The 17,297-nt window shown below is 41.9% G+C and overlaps 1 long non-coding RNA gene across 5 annotated transcripts in view; it reads right to left on the reverse strand.

The window, feature by feature from the left end:
- The window catches only part of LOC138806896 (uncharacterized), a 40,694-nt gene that overhangs the window by 1,509 nt on the left and 21,888 nt on the right, over positions 1-17,297 (reverse strand). For all 5 annotated transcript variants that reach the window (XR_011365999.1, XR_011365998.1, XR_011365997.1 and 2 more), the window contains one exon: positions 15,800-15,988. This is a non-coding gene — a long non-coding RNA (uncharacterized lncRNA). The remainder of the gene's footprint in view (positions 1-15,799; positions 15,989-17,297) is intronic.

A 17,297-nucleotide genomic window follows, 5' to 3' on the forward strand; every position in this document is an offset into this window, starting at 1 on the left:
GAAGCCTGGAGACCTTAAAGTCTGAGATTGTATTCATCAAAGGAGTTGTGCACACCTCCAGAGCATCAGTGTGACAAACTTTGAGGGTTTAGAATGTGGATTGTGTTGTGTGGCTGCTGCAGCTGAGTATGGAAGTAGCTTCTCTAACATGTGTCCAAAGCACTTAATAAAAATAGATGGATTCCACAGGACAAAAAGACTGTTGAGGCTACTGGGGGGAAAAAAACCCACAAACATAATGAACCAGAGTAAGGACCTGGGTTTAAGTCCCTGGTTGATTACTGAGTAGCCCAGTGACCTTTGGACATGATTATTTCATTTCACAGCATACGCTTACCATCTACAAAATCAAAATAGTAATATTTATGTTAATCTCCTCTCAAGACTGAAAACTCAAACAGAGCCAGAGACCAGTAGCTCATGCCTGCAATCCTGGCTATCCCAGAGGCTGAGATCAAGAGGATAGAGGCTCCAAGCCAGCATGGACATAAACGTCTACAAGACTCCATGCCCCACTAACCAGCAACAAAACCGGGCTGAAGGCATGGCTCAAGTGGTAGAGTGCCAACTGTGAGGAAGAAAGTCGAGTGAGAGTGTGGGGCCTTGAGTTCAAGTTCCAGTACTGGCACACACACATATGCACACACACATATACACGCAGATTTAAAGGGTATATGTGGCGTGTGTGGAGGTATTGTGAAAATGGAGAGGAGCTGCTATGTACGTGTTGTCCTTATTACCCATTTCTAAGACTTGCTGACCAACAGCTGACACCTGCAAGGCAGAGCTCATTCCCCAGGTGCCAGGCCCACTGTCCCTGGCTGCCTTCCTCCTCAGCAGGTGGGTGCCACCAGGGCCTTCCTTCTCATCTCCTCCTATACACCCAAACAAACATCCCTCTAAATCCTGAAAGCGCAGAAAGGGAAGCACCCGAAGCAGGGAGATGCCTAGGTCAGTTTTCCCCATACTTGTCAACATTTTTTAATAGATCAAGCCTCCCTCAGTCTCTCCACAGCAGCAGTTATTTGCCACGATATATGTACTAGCATTTACTAGTTAGCATCAAGATACGTCTTGATAGAGAACTATCCATTCATTCATTCATTCATTCGTTTACAGTATCCATACAGGGAGAGTTTCACTGTTATATGACTGTTTCCAGTCATATTTACAACATATTCCAGTAGTTCTCACCCCTCCATTGCTCTCCCCTCTCTTCAAAACCATTTCCACAGGTTTTACTGTCCTACTTTCATAGTCGCAGGTAATCTACTGCAATCATATTCGACCTCCTTTGTCTTTCTCGTTAGTCAGGCTCCTCCATTAGTTACCACTCCCCACACAGCCAGCTTCTCTTCCCCTAGTGATCAGCAGCTTTCATTGAGGGCATTTTTGCTATTTGCATAAATACCTGCAAGGTATTACACAATTATTCACCCTCTAGCTTTTCCCCTTCTCTCAAGCAGTCCCTTAGCTAGATTCATCTTCTATGTTCATCCAGTAATTATGTACATGGATATATATATATATATGGATATATATATCCATAAATGTATGCACATGTCCAAGAACACATAGGTCTTTTAGGTCCAGCATCCACATAAGTGGATACATACATAATACATATTATATATGACATAATAGATATGTAAAATAGATTTACATATATATTTGAACTTGTCATTATGATGTCCTCCAATTACATCCATTTTCCTGAAAAAGATGTAACTTCAATTTTCTTTTTCCTTATGACTGTGTAATATTCCAGTGTGTGTGTGAGAGAGTGATAGAGAAAGAGAGAGAGAGAGAGCACTGATGTGGAACCTTTTATTTAATCTTCACAAGAAATGTATGACGTAATATTACTGCTCTGACTTTGACAATTAAAACAGAGGTGAAAGAATTTCCCTGAGGTGACAGAGATCTAGTAGGTGGCAGAGATGGCCCCCAATCCCAGCTCTTCAAAGCCCCACAGCACATGGCCTGGCCACTAAATTGTGAAGTCTTTGCTGAGAAACTGCTCTTCTGTTGCTGTTAGTTTGGTCTGGAATCTACTTTTGAGACAGAGTTTTACATAGCAGCTACAATTCTCTCAGCATCAATCTAGCTATAGTCAACTGATTCACTTTTCTAGCCAATAAGTATTTATTTGGTGTCTACTGTCAGGGGCTGCACAGGGAGGAGGAGGTCACCGGACACAGCTTTCTTCCTCAGTCGGAACTCTAGTGCCACCGAAAATAAATGAATAAATAACAATAATAAAACTCATTGACTTTTACATTTAAAAATCTATGAATTCCATTGTATACAAATTATACTTTTAAAAAAAGATTAAAAAAACATCTTCATGGTAAGTGAAAGCAATTCACATCAATGTGATACCACTTACATAATATTCAAAAGGAGGCTACTAGTAGGCTGGATCCCCAGCACCCAACACACAGGCTCCACCCACAGGAAACAGCGAATGGATATATTCCTCTCTGGGAAATTATTTCCTAAATAATCCTTTACTGGGTTAGAAGTGTTGCCTCCTGAAATTAAAACCCTACCCCTTTGACACTTAAAAATCTGTGCATTGTGACCAATAAAAACAAAGACCAGGACCACAAGCAGACTGCTGAGTTCAGCTTCCGTAGAGGATGACTGACATGTATTTCAAATCCAAAGTTTTTTCTGGTGAGTGAATCTGGAAGAAAATCAACCCAGGGACAGAGTCTACTAGCTGCTGGTTGTAATACCTGGCACCTTGTTACCAGCCAGGCATGAGAGTAAGAGAAAGTACTAGAAAAATGACATTAAATTAGAGAGGGAGCAGATTGTGACAGAACGCTCATCTGCACTTCCTAATTACTAAGTCCCCCTTCCACCCCGCTGACACCATGTGAAGTGGAATTAGATATCGTCTAATTAAGCAAATCTTGAAGGCCAGGATGAGAGACGAGGGGGCAGATGCAGAAAGCCTTGGCTCACCAGGCCCCGGTTACCCAGATCTGCCTGCTCAGCCCACAGCTCCAAAGTCTCCACACATCTTCTTCTCAGCTCTGCTGGAGTATTTACAGAAAAAGACAATGTTGGTATACAGGCTCACACGGGGAGGTGTGAGAATCGATGGGGTTCAAGCCCTGATGGCCCCCGACGAGCTGCCAAAAGTTGTTAGGAATGGCCGAGTGACAGGGTGATGGGAGACAGGGAACATAAATAACCCAGGCAGCTCAGGAAAAACACAGCATGGAGAGACGAGGCCCAGTGGCCGGGCATGAGAATGACAGTTCAGATAATGGAATTTTGGAAGCTTTTCATCAGGGGTCTCCTCTGCACAGTTACTCTGTTAATTCATTCTTGCTGAAAATACTGAAACTGTCACCTTATTTTGACCCCCCCCAAAAAAAATTATTTATGGTTTTCTGAAGAGGCAGGGCTAGCCTTGCACTCGGGGTTGCTGGTCAGTTTTCCATCCTGGTGACTTTTCCCCAAGCAGTTAGGATCTTCATGGATACAGACTTAGATCTGCCATTGAAAGAAATAAAACACCCTCTTCCCAGCTCTACTACTGGAAATGTTTTGAAGTGTTCATCCTTCATTTCTTTCATTTGTAAACCATTTGCCACAAAGCTTTGATTAGAAAATAAATATTGGCTTGCACACACAACTGCTAATATTTTAAAAGAGAACAGCTTAACTGTGGCTGAAGTCAATTTCCAATTCTCATAGCCCATTTCCAGTTTATTTCCTTAAATGAGGCGTGACCAGGCAAGAAAGCATCATCTTGTTAATGTTTTGCCTTTGTACCCAGTGGTTTTTCATGAAGCCCACTGCCGTCTCAGTAGAAAGGACCTTCTTCTTAATGTTTGAGGAAGTAGAAAGATACATGTAAACACTCCCATAAATCCCACTCCAACAAGTACCAAGAGGAAGGGAAGTAAAGAACTAGAAGAATGAGGGCAGGAGAAAATCCTCCATAACTTTGTGTGTGTGTGTGTGTGTGTGTGTGTGGAAGGGAAGTAAAGAACTAGAAGAATGAGGGCAGGAGAAAATCCTCCATAACTTTGTGTGTGTGTGTGTGTGTGTGTGTGTGTGTGTGTGTGTGTGTGTGTGTGTGTGTGTGTGTGTGTGTGTGTGTGTGTGTGTGTGTGTGTGTGTGTGTGTGTGTGTGTGTGTGTGTGTGTGTGTGTGTGTGTGTGTGTGTGTGTGTGTGTAATTTTAGCCCAAATCAGAACTTCCATTTTAATGACTTTCCATGTGATTCCCATGTAGATCCAGGTTTGGAGAAGCTGTAAAATTTAGATAACTGATTCCCCTTAATAGCTTAACTTTTTTCGTTGCTATAAAGGTTATGTATTTGCTCCATGCTTTACAAACATTTGAAATTGTGTCATTAATTATTTCAAGTTCTCTCAAAGTAAAATTGAATGTCTTCACTCATACTTCGTATTTCCTTCTCTTCCTCCTGAAGGAATCTTATAGAATGTTCTTTCGGGGCAGAGTATGGTGGCTCATGACTATAATCCCAGATACTCAGAAGCAATTGTGGGAGAATAGTGGCTGTAGGCCAGCATAAGCAAAACCTAAATACCACCTGAAAAATAATTTTTAAAACTGGACTGTGATGTGATTCAAGTGGTAGTGTGCATGCTAGCAAGTGCAAGGCCCTGAATTCAAATCCTAACACCATTTAAAAACCAAAAGCCAGCCGGGCGCTGGTGGCTCTCGCCTGTAATCCTAGCTACTCAGGAGGCTGAGATCTGAGGATCGCGGTTCAAAGCCAGCCCGGGCAGGAGAGACCGTGAGACTCCTATCTCCAATAAACCACCAGAAAACCGGGAGTGGCGCTGTAGCTCAAGTGGTAGAGCGCTCGCCTTGAGCTGAAGAGCTGAAGGACAGCGCCCAGGCCCAGAGTTCAAGCCCCACGACCGACAAAAAAAATAAAAAATAAAAAATAAATAAATAAAAACCAAAAGCCAAAACCAGTGTCCTTGAGCTTCCTATGTCTTTTAAGGAGATTTATCTCTTCCTCAGTCTTTTTATTTTTATCCCAAATATTCAGAGTTCCATTCAACGCATTTCAGACAGCTAGTCAGTGCGTGCTGTCTGGATTTTTTACCAAGGTGGTGAAGCTTAAGAGTTCTTAGGACATCCTAAGACATTTCTCAAGTTGTGTCTTCATTATAGGACCAGCTGTTTCCATGCTTCAGTAGAAGGGAGGGTGGCAAGGTGGCCTTTGCCTCTCTACCAGGAGATGCCATCTCTTTTATGTATTATGCTTATGTGTAGAGTTTTCCTATACTTGGCAGGAACTTGAGGGCTAAGCCAACAAGCTTCCTGAGCATTGATCGACTTAAATAGGTATTAATTTTAAAACCATGGCCTGAAAGGAAAATGACAAAAGACCAAAGTTGAATCAGAGAAAAGAGTTGCAATGCATATTTCTTATAAGGGTTCCTTCCCTTAATTGAATAGTTTGTGTGATTTGATTGGAAAGAGACACATCCACTGGAAAAAGAAAAATCCCAGAGAATAGATGTACAGAGGGCTACTCACCTTCTCTCCTAATTATAGACGCACCAATGAACGCAACTACAGTTTACTGTCAGACTGACACAGAAATAATGACATCTGATGACACTAATTATAGGCAGAAAGGGGCATTCCCATCCCATCCTGGTTGGGAGAATGAGTTGTTTCAGCAGATTTGAGGAGCAACAAACAAAAAATCTGTCATAAGCAGAAACATGCGCCTACATGCACACACGCGTGCATACACACACACACACACACACACACACACACACACACACACACACACACACACACACACACACACACACACATTTCCCCAGCAATTCCATGCTAGGACTCATCAAGGAAAACAAAAAGGTCTTTAATGGCCCAGGGATCTGCAGGCTGCCTGGCTATAAATGGACATCTGGAGGTAGCCTCAGGGAGTACCAAGTATGGAGGCTGAGCACCCTGAGGCACAATGACCCGTGAGGGGCCGCCTCCCCACTAGGTCCCCAGCTAGATCAGCACGTGCTCTTCTGCAAAGACCTCACCAGCTGCTCAGAGACAGAGCAGAAAAGCGGGGGAAAACACATTTACCACTTCATCTCTGTAGATCAGGTAAAAAAATACACATGTTGCTGGGTTATGGTGGTGTGTGCCTGTAATCCCAGCACTTGGGACGCTGCAATAGGAAGATTACAAGTTAGAGGCCACCCTGGGCTACACTGCAAGACTCTGTCTCATATATATTTTTTTAAAAGTCAGGCTGGGAAGGTGGCTCAGTGGTAGAGCGCTTGCCTTGCATGCATGAGGCCCTGGGTTCGATTCCTCAGCACCACATAAGCAAAAAGAAAAAAGCCGGAAGTGGCGCTGTGGCTCAAGTGGTAGAGCACTAGCCTTGAGCTTAAGAGCTGAGGGACAGCGCCCAGGCCCAGAGTTCAGGCCCCATGACTGGACCCAAAAAAAAAAAAGAAAAAGAAAAGGTTCTATTAGTAGGTATTCATATCTTTTCTTCATAGCAATGTTTAACAAGGATTAGCTAGTGTAGAAAGCTGTACAATTTTAATCAGGAGCTGACATTTCCTAGTCATGTGGCTGTGTGATAGGGAAGGCATGGAGATGGTGAGCCACCCTGTCCCAGGGTGACGGCAGTAGGGAAAACTTTGGGGTGCAGTGATTCTCCCTGAGTTTGTCTTCCCATGGCATTGCCACATACCAGCAGATTTTTCTCAAGCACCAAAGAGCCAGACTCTGCTACAAATCCTGCCTCCTCTGGCATGGTGGAGGTGATGATTTGGGAGCTTATAAAAATCTTTGAGAAGCTGAGAAAATGTATGGCCATAAAAACTTAAAATTCTGGATTCAATTTCAGGAATTCTGTAGAATTCCCCAGACAGACGATTGAATGCGGCTCCGTATCTCAGGGAGAGATCAGCTGCCCTGGAGAGTCTCCAGGGCAGAGCAACACCAACTTTAACACCATTTTGGAGCCTCTGCTGGACTGGCTGCCCCGTGCTCCCATGGGCAGCCCTCCATGATTCTCACGCTCAGAGCAGCACCACTCTGGAAAAGCCCAAAGGGACCATTCAGTCTTCTCCCTGCAGGACTCAACTCGTATCTTTGCAGTGGGAACTGACAACTGGGCCCTCCATGTTCTGAACACATGGTGCCTGGAGCATTGAGCATAGCTCTTAAGCAACATGCAAGAAGTATCTGGTGACTGAATACATTTTAGATAAAACCTGTGTGCTTCATTTGAGCAAATTAGGATGATAGCTCTATTGTTGTAGAAAACTGGTCTATCCAGAAAACTTTCATACTGTATTAAAATTTCTGCCAAAACTTTGTAAATTAAAAAATATATATGTATTTTTTATTTTAGAGGAAAGGAGAGAGGGAGGGAGCAGAGGAGAGGAGAATGCAAAAGTCGGGCAGGCTAGGCTACACCATGAATGTGCTGCAGTGGCTGAGTGCTGGGCAGCCAGCCTGTATGTTATTCCAGCTTGATTTCCAGCAAAGCACTGTGAGGGGTGGTAGATGGCACATTTCCTGAGCCACTCTGTAAGTGGTACCTCTGTGGGCTGGGTTTCTCCTGCTTCCAGCAGAGCTGTCTTATAGCAGGGAAACGGCTCCAAGCAGCGGCTTCTTCCTTAGAGATACAGAGTCTCAGAGTCAGCACGGCTAGTGTGTGGACCTCTCCAAATAAAATTACAGTTAGTTATGCTTTAAGAAAATGTTGCTACTAGGCAAAAACAATCTGTCATTCAAATGTCACTCTGAGTTTCTAGAACCCTATCGTGGGACACTCCTCCAAGTCCTCACCCTTCTGCTCCTATAGTGGGGGCTGGGGGAATTGGTCATCTCCTCTGCCGGCACAGCAGGCCTTCTGGAGTATTACACCATGGGAGGTGAGGACTGACTTGGCTGCCAGCAAGCAGAGAGATTCAGCAAGTTAACACTGGGCTGCATGTGGCAGCTATGAAAAGACTGAACCCATCAGCAAAAGGTGCAATGTGCGTACTTCCATGGTCTCTCCTCTGCCCTTCTAGCTTCCCAAGCCCCAGGAAGCAGGGGTGCGGATGGAGGGTTGTGGGGGAGTGAACTGCAAATGTGCACTGCCCTGTACATCCAGCAGCCAGGTCCTTCTGCTTTCATTCCATGCATCTAACTTCATGTTATGCTTTACTTTATGCACAGGGGCATGGGGTAGGGAGAAAGGCTGCAAAACAACTTCTAAAATATTATGAAGCTTCTGCTATCTTAAGTGGGAAGAAAATACATAAAGCCAGCTGGTGCCTTCCTCAAGCTAAAGCAAGTACAAGTACAATTAACTAGCTTGCTTTAATAATCAGATTCAAGATACTTTCCCTATGTTCGCGTAAGTAATAGGTTTCATTACAAAGGAAATCTGATCCAAATATCCAATCCAAAGTGGAAATCATGCAGATTCCATTCTTGAGCCATATTGGTGGGGAAAGGGGAGGAGACAAGAGATGAACAGTAAATAACAGCCTTCTCCAACACCCTTTCCTTCCCTAAGAAATACTACTCCACTCACTTCCTTTTTTCCCCTTTATTTTTCTTTCTTTCTTTTCAGGACTGAGGATTAAACCCAGGGCCTTATACATACTAGGCAAATACTCTATAACTTAAGACATGTTCCTAGTCTAAGTTTAAAACAAAATTTTTTCAAGATAACTCTCTGAAGCTGGTTAAGGTAATACACACCTGTAAACCTTAGCACTTGGGAGGCTGAGGCAGGAGAAACCCCTAATCCCAGGAGTTTGAGATATGTAGCCTGGGTAACACACTGAGATCCTGTCATACATACATACTGTATTTGGATTAAAAAAAAGAATAAAAGTATAAGTTACAAACTATTTAGTTGAGAGAGAAAATGAAATCAGTACATGGAAACACTACTATACACAGCCAAAACTGAAGTTAGAGGATAATTCATAGCCTAAGAATATTTATTAAGAATCACCAGAGACTAAAAAAAACTAAACAAGTAGGCCTTCAGACCCACAAAAGGTCAATCAGAAAACTAAAGCAAAATGAAAGGAGGCCAGCATGGTGGTACATGCACTCAGCAGACTGAGATGGGGAAATCTAAGTTTGAGGCAAGACTATGAAAGGAAGAATTGGAGTGTGGTAGAGTTCTGAGACACTTCATTCGATACCTTGACAAAGGACAGCACAGTGGAAGCAAAAGCCAGGCTTACCTTCTCTCACCATAAAACCCAGGAAAACCTCTCTGACCTTCTGCCCCAACTTCCTGAAAGCCTTCAGCACACTGGTGTCCTGCCTACACCCACAGGGCCCTGCTAAGCTCCCCATGTTTATTTCTGGCAGGTCTTCTGATCACAGTTCTGCAGGAATGGACATTATTCTTCAAATCTAAGAGTAAAATGCATATACTTCCCTACTCTTTGGGTTCTTTATTTATGAAAGCTCAACTAGAATTATATAAATGCATGTAGTAATCTCTTCCTCCCCTACTCACAAAAGGTGGTCCAAGTAATTCATAAAAAAGGCTTTAATAAAACCCAAATCTTTTTTCTTCTTTAATGTAAACACCAATAAAATAAAACTTTGGCAATGGAGATAAAGAAAAATAGTGGAGAAGCCAAATTCAACCATACTTGGATTGAGCCAGTACATCCAATTATGGATATATGAAAATATGTAGACGTCTGTGAGGAAAAGTTGAAAAATCTAAATAGAGTTATTTTGAGAAAATAAAAATATTTTGACATTAATCCTTCCTTCAACAAGAACAAAATAAAACACACATTTGTTAACTCAAGGAGTGTGCATTATCTATTCCCGTGGAGAGCCAGAATGAGGAAGATGTCCCCTTCCCCAAATTAACCTGCCATCCCTTCCTCCAATTTATTTAGCATCTCCCTAATTACTCAACCATCTCCCCAAAATTAATCTCAACACATTCCCAATCAGAAACCTAAAAGATCTTAAAATGAATTTGAGAACTGATTCTCTTTCGCAAACAGAGTGGGGGGGGTGCTTTAATAAATAACCAGTAAAAGTTTCTGTTGTAAGATACCCTGCTCAGTGGTTACCATCAGGAGGTAGCTGGCAGTGGGGAGGAGGCCAAGATGAGCAGAAAATGGGGAGAAGAGTTGTTCTCTCTGACTTTGCATTGGTTTTCTGTGACTTCTGGGCACAGGAGCTCAAGTTTATTATACCCTCAGAAGGCTGAGCTGAAGAATGGAAGGGCCACAGGATCTGGTTCTCTTCAGAACCTCTGGAGGGGCGGGTCTTTCTTAACCTTTTTGGGTTCTTGTCTCTGTTCCTTCAAGTGTGAAGCCATCAGGTCTCTGGGCTGAGTCTTCTCCCCTTGCATCTCTCTCAGGCTGACCCTCCTGACTCCTTTTCCACATTTAAGGTCTGACCAGATAATCTAGCATAATCCCCTTTCTTAAAGTCAGCCAGTCAGTAAATCTAATTCCACCTGCAACCTTAATTCCCCTCTGCCATGTGACACCGTCACAGATTCTGGGAATTTGGACATGGAGGAGTATTAATGTGTTGCTACCACAAGTTTCTACCTTTCTGTGTGTGAGGTGTCTGGTTATTTACGGATGTGTTACCTTTATATTTAACAGGGAGTACCTGCTAGGCAATGTGTCATTAAAGGTTAAAAAAAGGTGATAAAAAAAAATGGGATGCTGCAGGAGTAGAATACTTAAGTGTTCCATAAGAGGAACTGGCCACATAGAGACATGTTGGTGGACAATGTAGATGCTGCTGGAAAGAAGAGGGTTGATCTTCATCCACATACATGCAAAAGCCCTTTGTAAGTTAAAGATATTTCCTTGAACACAATGAAAAATAGTAGAGAAAGATGTAGGTTAAGCATACTTGTCACCTTGGGGGTGGTGAAAGGATTCCTCATGTCCCAATCTATACAGCAAACTTTGGTGACATTACAATAAAACAAAGTGAATACACAGGTAATAGGCTGAAAGACCTGCAAACATGTCACCAATAAAGACTTCTCTGTACTCTGACAGGACAACACTAAGGGGAAATGAGCCAAGGAACATGAACAGGCAAATTCTCTGAAGAAACACAAAGGCAATGTGTGTGTTTGCACTCACTTATAAGCAAAGGCAAATTACAAGAAAAAAAATCAATGAATGTCTTGGTTGAGAACTGACTCTGATGTGCCAAACCTCACAGGTTCCAAGCCAGGCCCTGCTGGTTTCTCTTCCTGTGGCTTTGGGGAAGTCAACCTTTCTATGCCTGAGTTTCCCTACATGGAAAGTATGGATCATAATCTTTTTTTCTTAGCAGTATTGGTGTTTGGTCTCAGGGCCTTGAACTTGCTAGGTACTCACTCTAATGCAGGAGCTATGCCTCCAGCTCTTTTCTGTACTGGTTACTTTTGAGATAGGGTCTTTTCCACAGGCCCATGGTAGGACCTAGATCTGTCTATTTCAGGCTTCCTGTTGTTGCTGGAATGATAGGCAAGCATCACCACAGCAGTTTCTTCCACTGAGATGGGGGTCTTAGTAACTTTTTCTGGGCTGGGCTGGAACTACAATTCTACTAATATCAACCTCCCATGTAGCTCAGGACAACAGGCTACCACATTCCCAGCTATCAGTTAAGAATGGAGTCTCATGAACTTTTCTTACTGGGCTGGCCTTGAACCATGATCATCCTTGTTCTCAGCCATTAAGCCCCTAGGATTAATACTTTTTAATCATAATTATCGTAAGGATGGAATAACAAATGTCTTGAATAATTCCAAGCACAGAACAATCACTTGATAAATGGCTTCCAATGTTTTGTTATTATATATGCATGGAGATACATGCCAATAAAGAGTTACACATTCACACCTTATGCCCCAACAGCCTGGGAAAAACACTAGCAAAACAAAGAAGGCGTAGTGGGAGATCCCTATATATACCACTTCCAGCTATGGAGGAAGCATAGGTAAGTGGATCAAATAAGTAGGAGGGTCACATTCTGAAGCTGGCCCAGGGCAAAAATGTGAAACAGTATCTAAATAATAACTAAAACTAGGGGCCTGGCTCAAGTGATAGAGCACCTGCCTAACAAGCACAAGTCCCTGAGTTCAAATCTTATAGATAGATAGATAGATAAATAGATAGATAGATAGATAGATAGATAGATAGATAGATAGATAGATAGATAGATAGATAGACTGATTAATGATGGATGAATGGTGGGTAGATGGACAGATGGAAGGTTGAGTGGGTAGATGGATCAATAATAGCACAAGAGCACAAGGATGCTATGAAGTACCAATACAGAAAGTCACAGGCCTATATGTAATTGCCTGCATTATGTTGCCCAGTTATGCTGCACACTCTACCTTATATGCCAAGTAAAGTATGCTCAGAAAAATGTTACAGAAGGACTTCTTCAGATTGTTAGCACAGGAGACAGCAGGTAGGGGAAGAGAATTAGCAAAGAGGGGCTAAAGGAGAGTTTATCAGATACACTACTCGTTTTTTCTTTTTTCAAGTAAAAACTGCTTAAAAGTAAGAAATCATAATCAGTTACAATAAACCATTTAAAAATGGACACCAGAAAATGGGAAGCAAAAGAACCTTATGCAATTATCTTGCAACTCTCTCTTCACAAGAACCAATGATTGGCAAAGGAATTAGTCTAGTCATGCTTCAAAGAACATCAGTTGAAATATGAGGTTCACAAGTACTTTGAATGTGGCCTAAGAATGCCAGCCACACATCTCTCAACAGCAAGCTGGGATAGTAGAGTTTCCGAGCCTTGCTTCCATGGTATGCAGTATTTCGTAAGTTTACATCCCCAGGAAGTAATGTTTGCAAATTCAAGCCGTGCACTTTCCATATTACTTAGATGACATAAACAAATTAAAATAAGGCCAACCTAAGCCAGTTGTGTTTATCAACCTGATCCCCTCTGAAAACGAGAAGTGAAGGCAAATACCCTTTAATACTATTTATTAGTGGAGTAATATAATACATTTTGACAAGTTGAACAGTTTTAACAGGCGGCTGTTAAGGTCTCTACAGAGGCTGCTTGGAATGAAAACAGGAATGAGAGACAGCTCTATAACTGGGTTTTAAGAGCAGCTCAGCCATCAGCTATATCCTCAGCAAGTACTTTTATCCAGTTAATTTACCGAGTGAATCCCTCAGGGTCTCCAGCCGTCTACCCCTGTAGCTCATTAGAGCCAATATCCAACTTTTCTCACTGTAGCACTGAATGCATGGATGCTTAAAATGTAATTAAACTTAAAACAAACAAGATCTTTTATTCCCTGACAGTCCTGCTATTTTTAAATTGACAAAGGCACGAACTTATATGGGATTATTTAGAAAGCATTATACATTTCAGCCACTTACGGCAAGACATTTGCCCAACTGTTCACCCTGCATGCAATTAGAAATCTAAATACTCGGGCAACGGGTTTCTACTGGGAATTAAACTTGCAGATCTCTTACAAACGAGTAATGTGGTAAGACTTGCTGTCCAATGAGGTGTCTTATTGAAATATCCCAGGCCGTTGCGTTTGTCACAGCTGTCCTCGCAGCCGCTCACACTCTCAGTGTACAGCTTTCATGACGAAAATAGAAATTTGTGTCCTAAGTACTGTTACATTACTAATGCTAAATATTTAATTCCCTAGGGTTCCAATTATGGTTGAGCACTGGCAACACTGATTCCACTTTTTAATAACAACTGTAAAAGCAATTTGAGCATTTTTCAATTAATTAAATACATAGTGAACGAGTAACCTCTTGTCATTTTACCCTCCAGGACCTAAGCTAATTGGTGTAGAATAAAATGTTTTGAAATTAACTGATTCTGGTCTATACACTATTACACTATTAAATTACTGTTTGCAAAATGAAATTTGTCTTTGAATAGCTACATTCCACATAGTCCTGGGTGGGAGCCAGTACCTGTGTGTTAAGTACTTAATGGGCCTCCAGTTGGGGCCAAGTGAAAGTCCAGAGCTTTCTCTACGCAGCAGCCAGCATCAATCACACTGGGCGGGCACCGTTCACAGATAAAGGGAACACACTTCAACATCTCACCTTCCTCCAATTGCATGACATGTGTTTACAGCAGAGCTGAAATGTTTGGAAAGCTTGCTCAAAAAAAGAAAAAAAACAAAAACAAAAACAAAAAGCAACCTCCCTCCAATCTTTTATGATATGTATATAGAAAAGCCCAAATACGAATTTTGGGATGCTTTTCTTCACAACAGAAAGTTGCGAATCAAATGCCTGGGCAGGGCCTCACTTTTCCAGTTTCCCCTTTCAGCATGGACCAGCCACGTCATGAGCACACTGCAGGGTGGCATCTGGGCCGAAAAAGATGAGTCATAAGAGCAGAGCCACATTTCAAAGGAGCCTTCTTCTGAAGTGCCCTGAAATGAGATTAGAGCCATCTCCTTTAGAAAAGCAGCACTGACAGGTGCTCATCCAGTGCCTGTCCTTGATTGGCCATAATCAAAAAGCCATGCTTGGAAAGGGAAAGCTCTGGGCAGCTGTCTGTCTAACAGAGATGATCCCTAAACAGGCTGCACTGAATTAGGTGACTCGGTAGAGGGAAGGAGACACAGAGAGTGAAATTAATCACTCTGGGAGAGAGGGGAGAAGAATAAGGAAAATGTAATCATTTCCATACCAATCTTTAGGGTTTAAATCTTTAATATTTCTAAGATTACAGTAACATCTTTGAGAAATGAATCTTAATTACAGGATTAACGTGGTAGCACCAGTCAGTTAATATACATACATCAGCCTAGATTTCCCACTCTTCTTAAAACTAAACTGGATAATAAAGATGTTTTAAATTCTGGGGTTGAGTCAACTTCTTGGGATCATCAGCAAATACATTTACTGCATTCTCACAAAATGAAAAGAAAAATACAAGTTGGTAGAAGGTTTATTTAAATATTAACCTATATAGGATGTAGCATCTTAACAGACCATCAACAACACTGGCTTAATATGCTCTATTATTAACAGTTCTTTTATATTGAGATGTTTCTTTAATGAAACAAATGTCAAATGCAGACATTATTAGAGCGCTAAGATGTTTGGGCTCTTTTTCCTTGTTCTCATCACCCAGTTCCCATTCCTGTCAACTTTAGCTAGGAGAGTCATTTAACAATTCTTAAACAATTACCCAGAGAATTTGTAAATGACATAGCAAATCAAGTTATACAAATTATTCTTGCCAAAAACACTTTTTCCAGCCCAAATAATAGCTGTATTTTAAAATCTAAAAACAAAAATGAAGTTTCACTTTCAATACAAGTGCTACAGATTTTCCTTGTATTAAGAATTAGATTAGAATTCATTTCTGAACACTTGGGTACCTAGTTTTAGAAAGTAATAATTTCATTATCTTATTACTAACATATAGCCAAGGCTGGGTATGGTCGTACAGCAGAATAACTTGGAAGCACAGACGAGGTAAAGTGGAGCCTGGACTCATAATTAATAAGACCTTGTTTCAAAAACAAAGCAAAACAAAACAATATAGCTAAAACACAGCTAAACAAAATACTATCTAGTTCTCTAAAAACACTGGACCATTAACTACAGCAATAATTAAAGCCACTATTTAGTCCAGTGACTCCAAACTATTGTAACCACCTGGCCAGCTGCAGTGGGTCCTCAGATCCCACAAAGATATCTCCCCTGAGAATCACACACCCAGGATCAAGTTTCCCACCCTTCCCTGTCTGCCACGTGCTCCAACCCACAGTCAGAGCTAAGTCTTCCTTGTTACTCACCATTAAGTGTGTAGGACTGGCTGGACAACTCCACTCCACTGGAATTAAGTGTAGACAGGCAGGTGATCAGGACCCAAACCAGAGAGTGTTAACAGCGATGTGACCTTGGACAAGTCATTTGAAGCCTGGGCACCTCTGGACTCCTGGCTCTCACACCTTGGAAAATATCATTCCTGTGTAGGTGAGGGCCTGAAGAGAAGGAACACTGATAATGTGGGAGGAACAGGCAATAGAAAATAGAAGACCCCAGGGCCTCCAGTCTAAGGCTCACCTGCCTCAGACTGAATGCCATCACATTCAACAAAGCCATTCTCCCTGTTACTGTGCTAAAAACCTAGAAAAAGGCACATTCTGCACCTATGATATGCACAATATGATAGCACAATAAAAGGAACAGTTAGAATCATTAACACTATGGTATCATACTGGACAGGCATTGTAGAATAAAGGCATTAGCCCCAAAGAACATGTTCAATGAGGCCATTAGAGGCTGGAGAAGTAGCTCAGTGGTAGAGTACTTGTTTGCCTTGTATGTGCAAAGCCCTGGCTTCCGTCCCAAGGACTGAAAAAAGAAAACAAAGAGGGAAGAGGACATTATCACAGTACAGAACTCACTTAATAAACTACAGATTTAAAGTCAGGCCTGTTTTCAACCTAATTTTTATTCGAGGGTGTGTTCAACTAGCTAAGCAGGTCCAAGAAGAGGCCCAAGGACCACAGCTCCTCTCTCCTGGTTAGAATCTTCCTCATCAAAGCTCTGGAATGCCTGGAGGACCAGAAGGGAGTTGTTAGGACAGAGCTCCCTGTCTTACCACCCAATTGATAAGATGCACAGAGCCCACACACTAGCCAGTAAGGCTTTTGCGAGCACACACCACTGTGGTCTGTAGGGAGTGGCCTCTGGCGGCCTTGCTTACACTGGTTAGGCTGGATCTTACGCAGTTCCACCCCTGCTCTCCAAGTATGAAGAGTACGGAGGCAGCAATGGGGAAGAGAGGGAGAAGCACAGGTAGTGCCGGTTAGAAACACAGCCGGCAGTCATCGAGGAAAAGCAGTCTTAAGAAATGCCTACTAGAACTAAAAGAAAACAAAAGTCCTTTAGTGAGAACAAAGTCCAGTCCTTACTGTTTACCATGGGTTATAATCAGAGCTAAATGAGACTCCTTATATTGTTTTTAAGAGGTAAAAAAGACACAAACAGTTAACTTTAATTCCTAGATCCTGGGTATCTGGAATAGCCCACTCCCCGGGGGTTCCAGATTATGGTGGTTTTACTGTAGCTAGATAGTTTTATAGTTAATGTACTGTGGTATAAATAAATATAGCTTAGCCTAAGCGTCTCCACTGAAAATATGTAGGCCATAAAATGACATATAAAATAGGTCAATAACTGAAACCATGGTAAATGACTCAAGCATAAAAGTACGTAACATTAGAATGAACTAAGATGTATTTGTCCTCTTCAAAATTATAATAAATTGATTCAAAATAGACTTTC

The sequence above is a fragment of the Dipodomys merriami genome, unplaced genomic scaffold (assembly GCF_024711535.1).
Source record: "Dipodomys merriami isolate MVZ:Mamm:240054 unplaced genomic scaffold, mDipMer1.0.p SCAF_41, whole genome shotgun sequence".
In the NCBI taxonomy this organism is placed as follows: Eukaryota; Metazoa; Chordata; class Mammalia; order Rodentia; family Heteromyidae; genus Dipodomys; species Dipodomys merriami.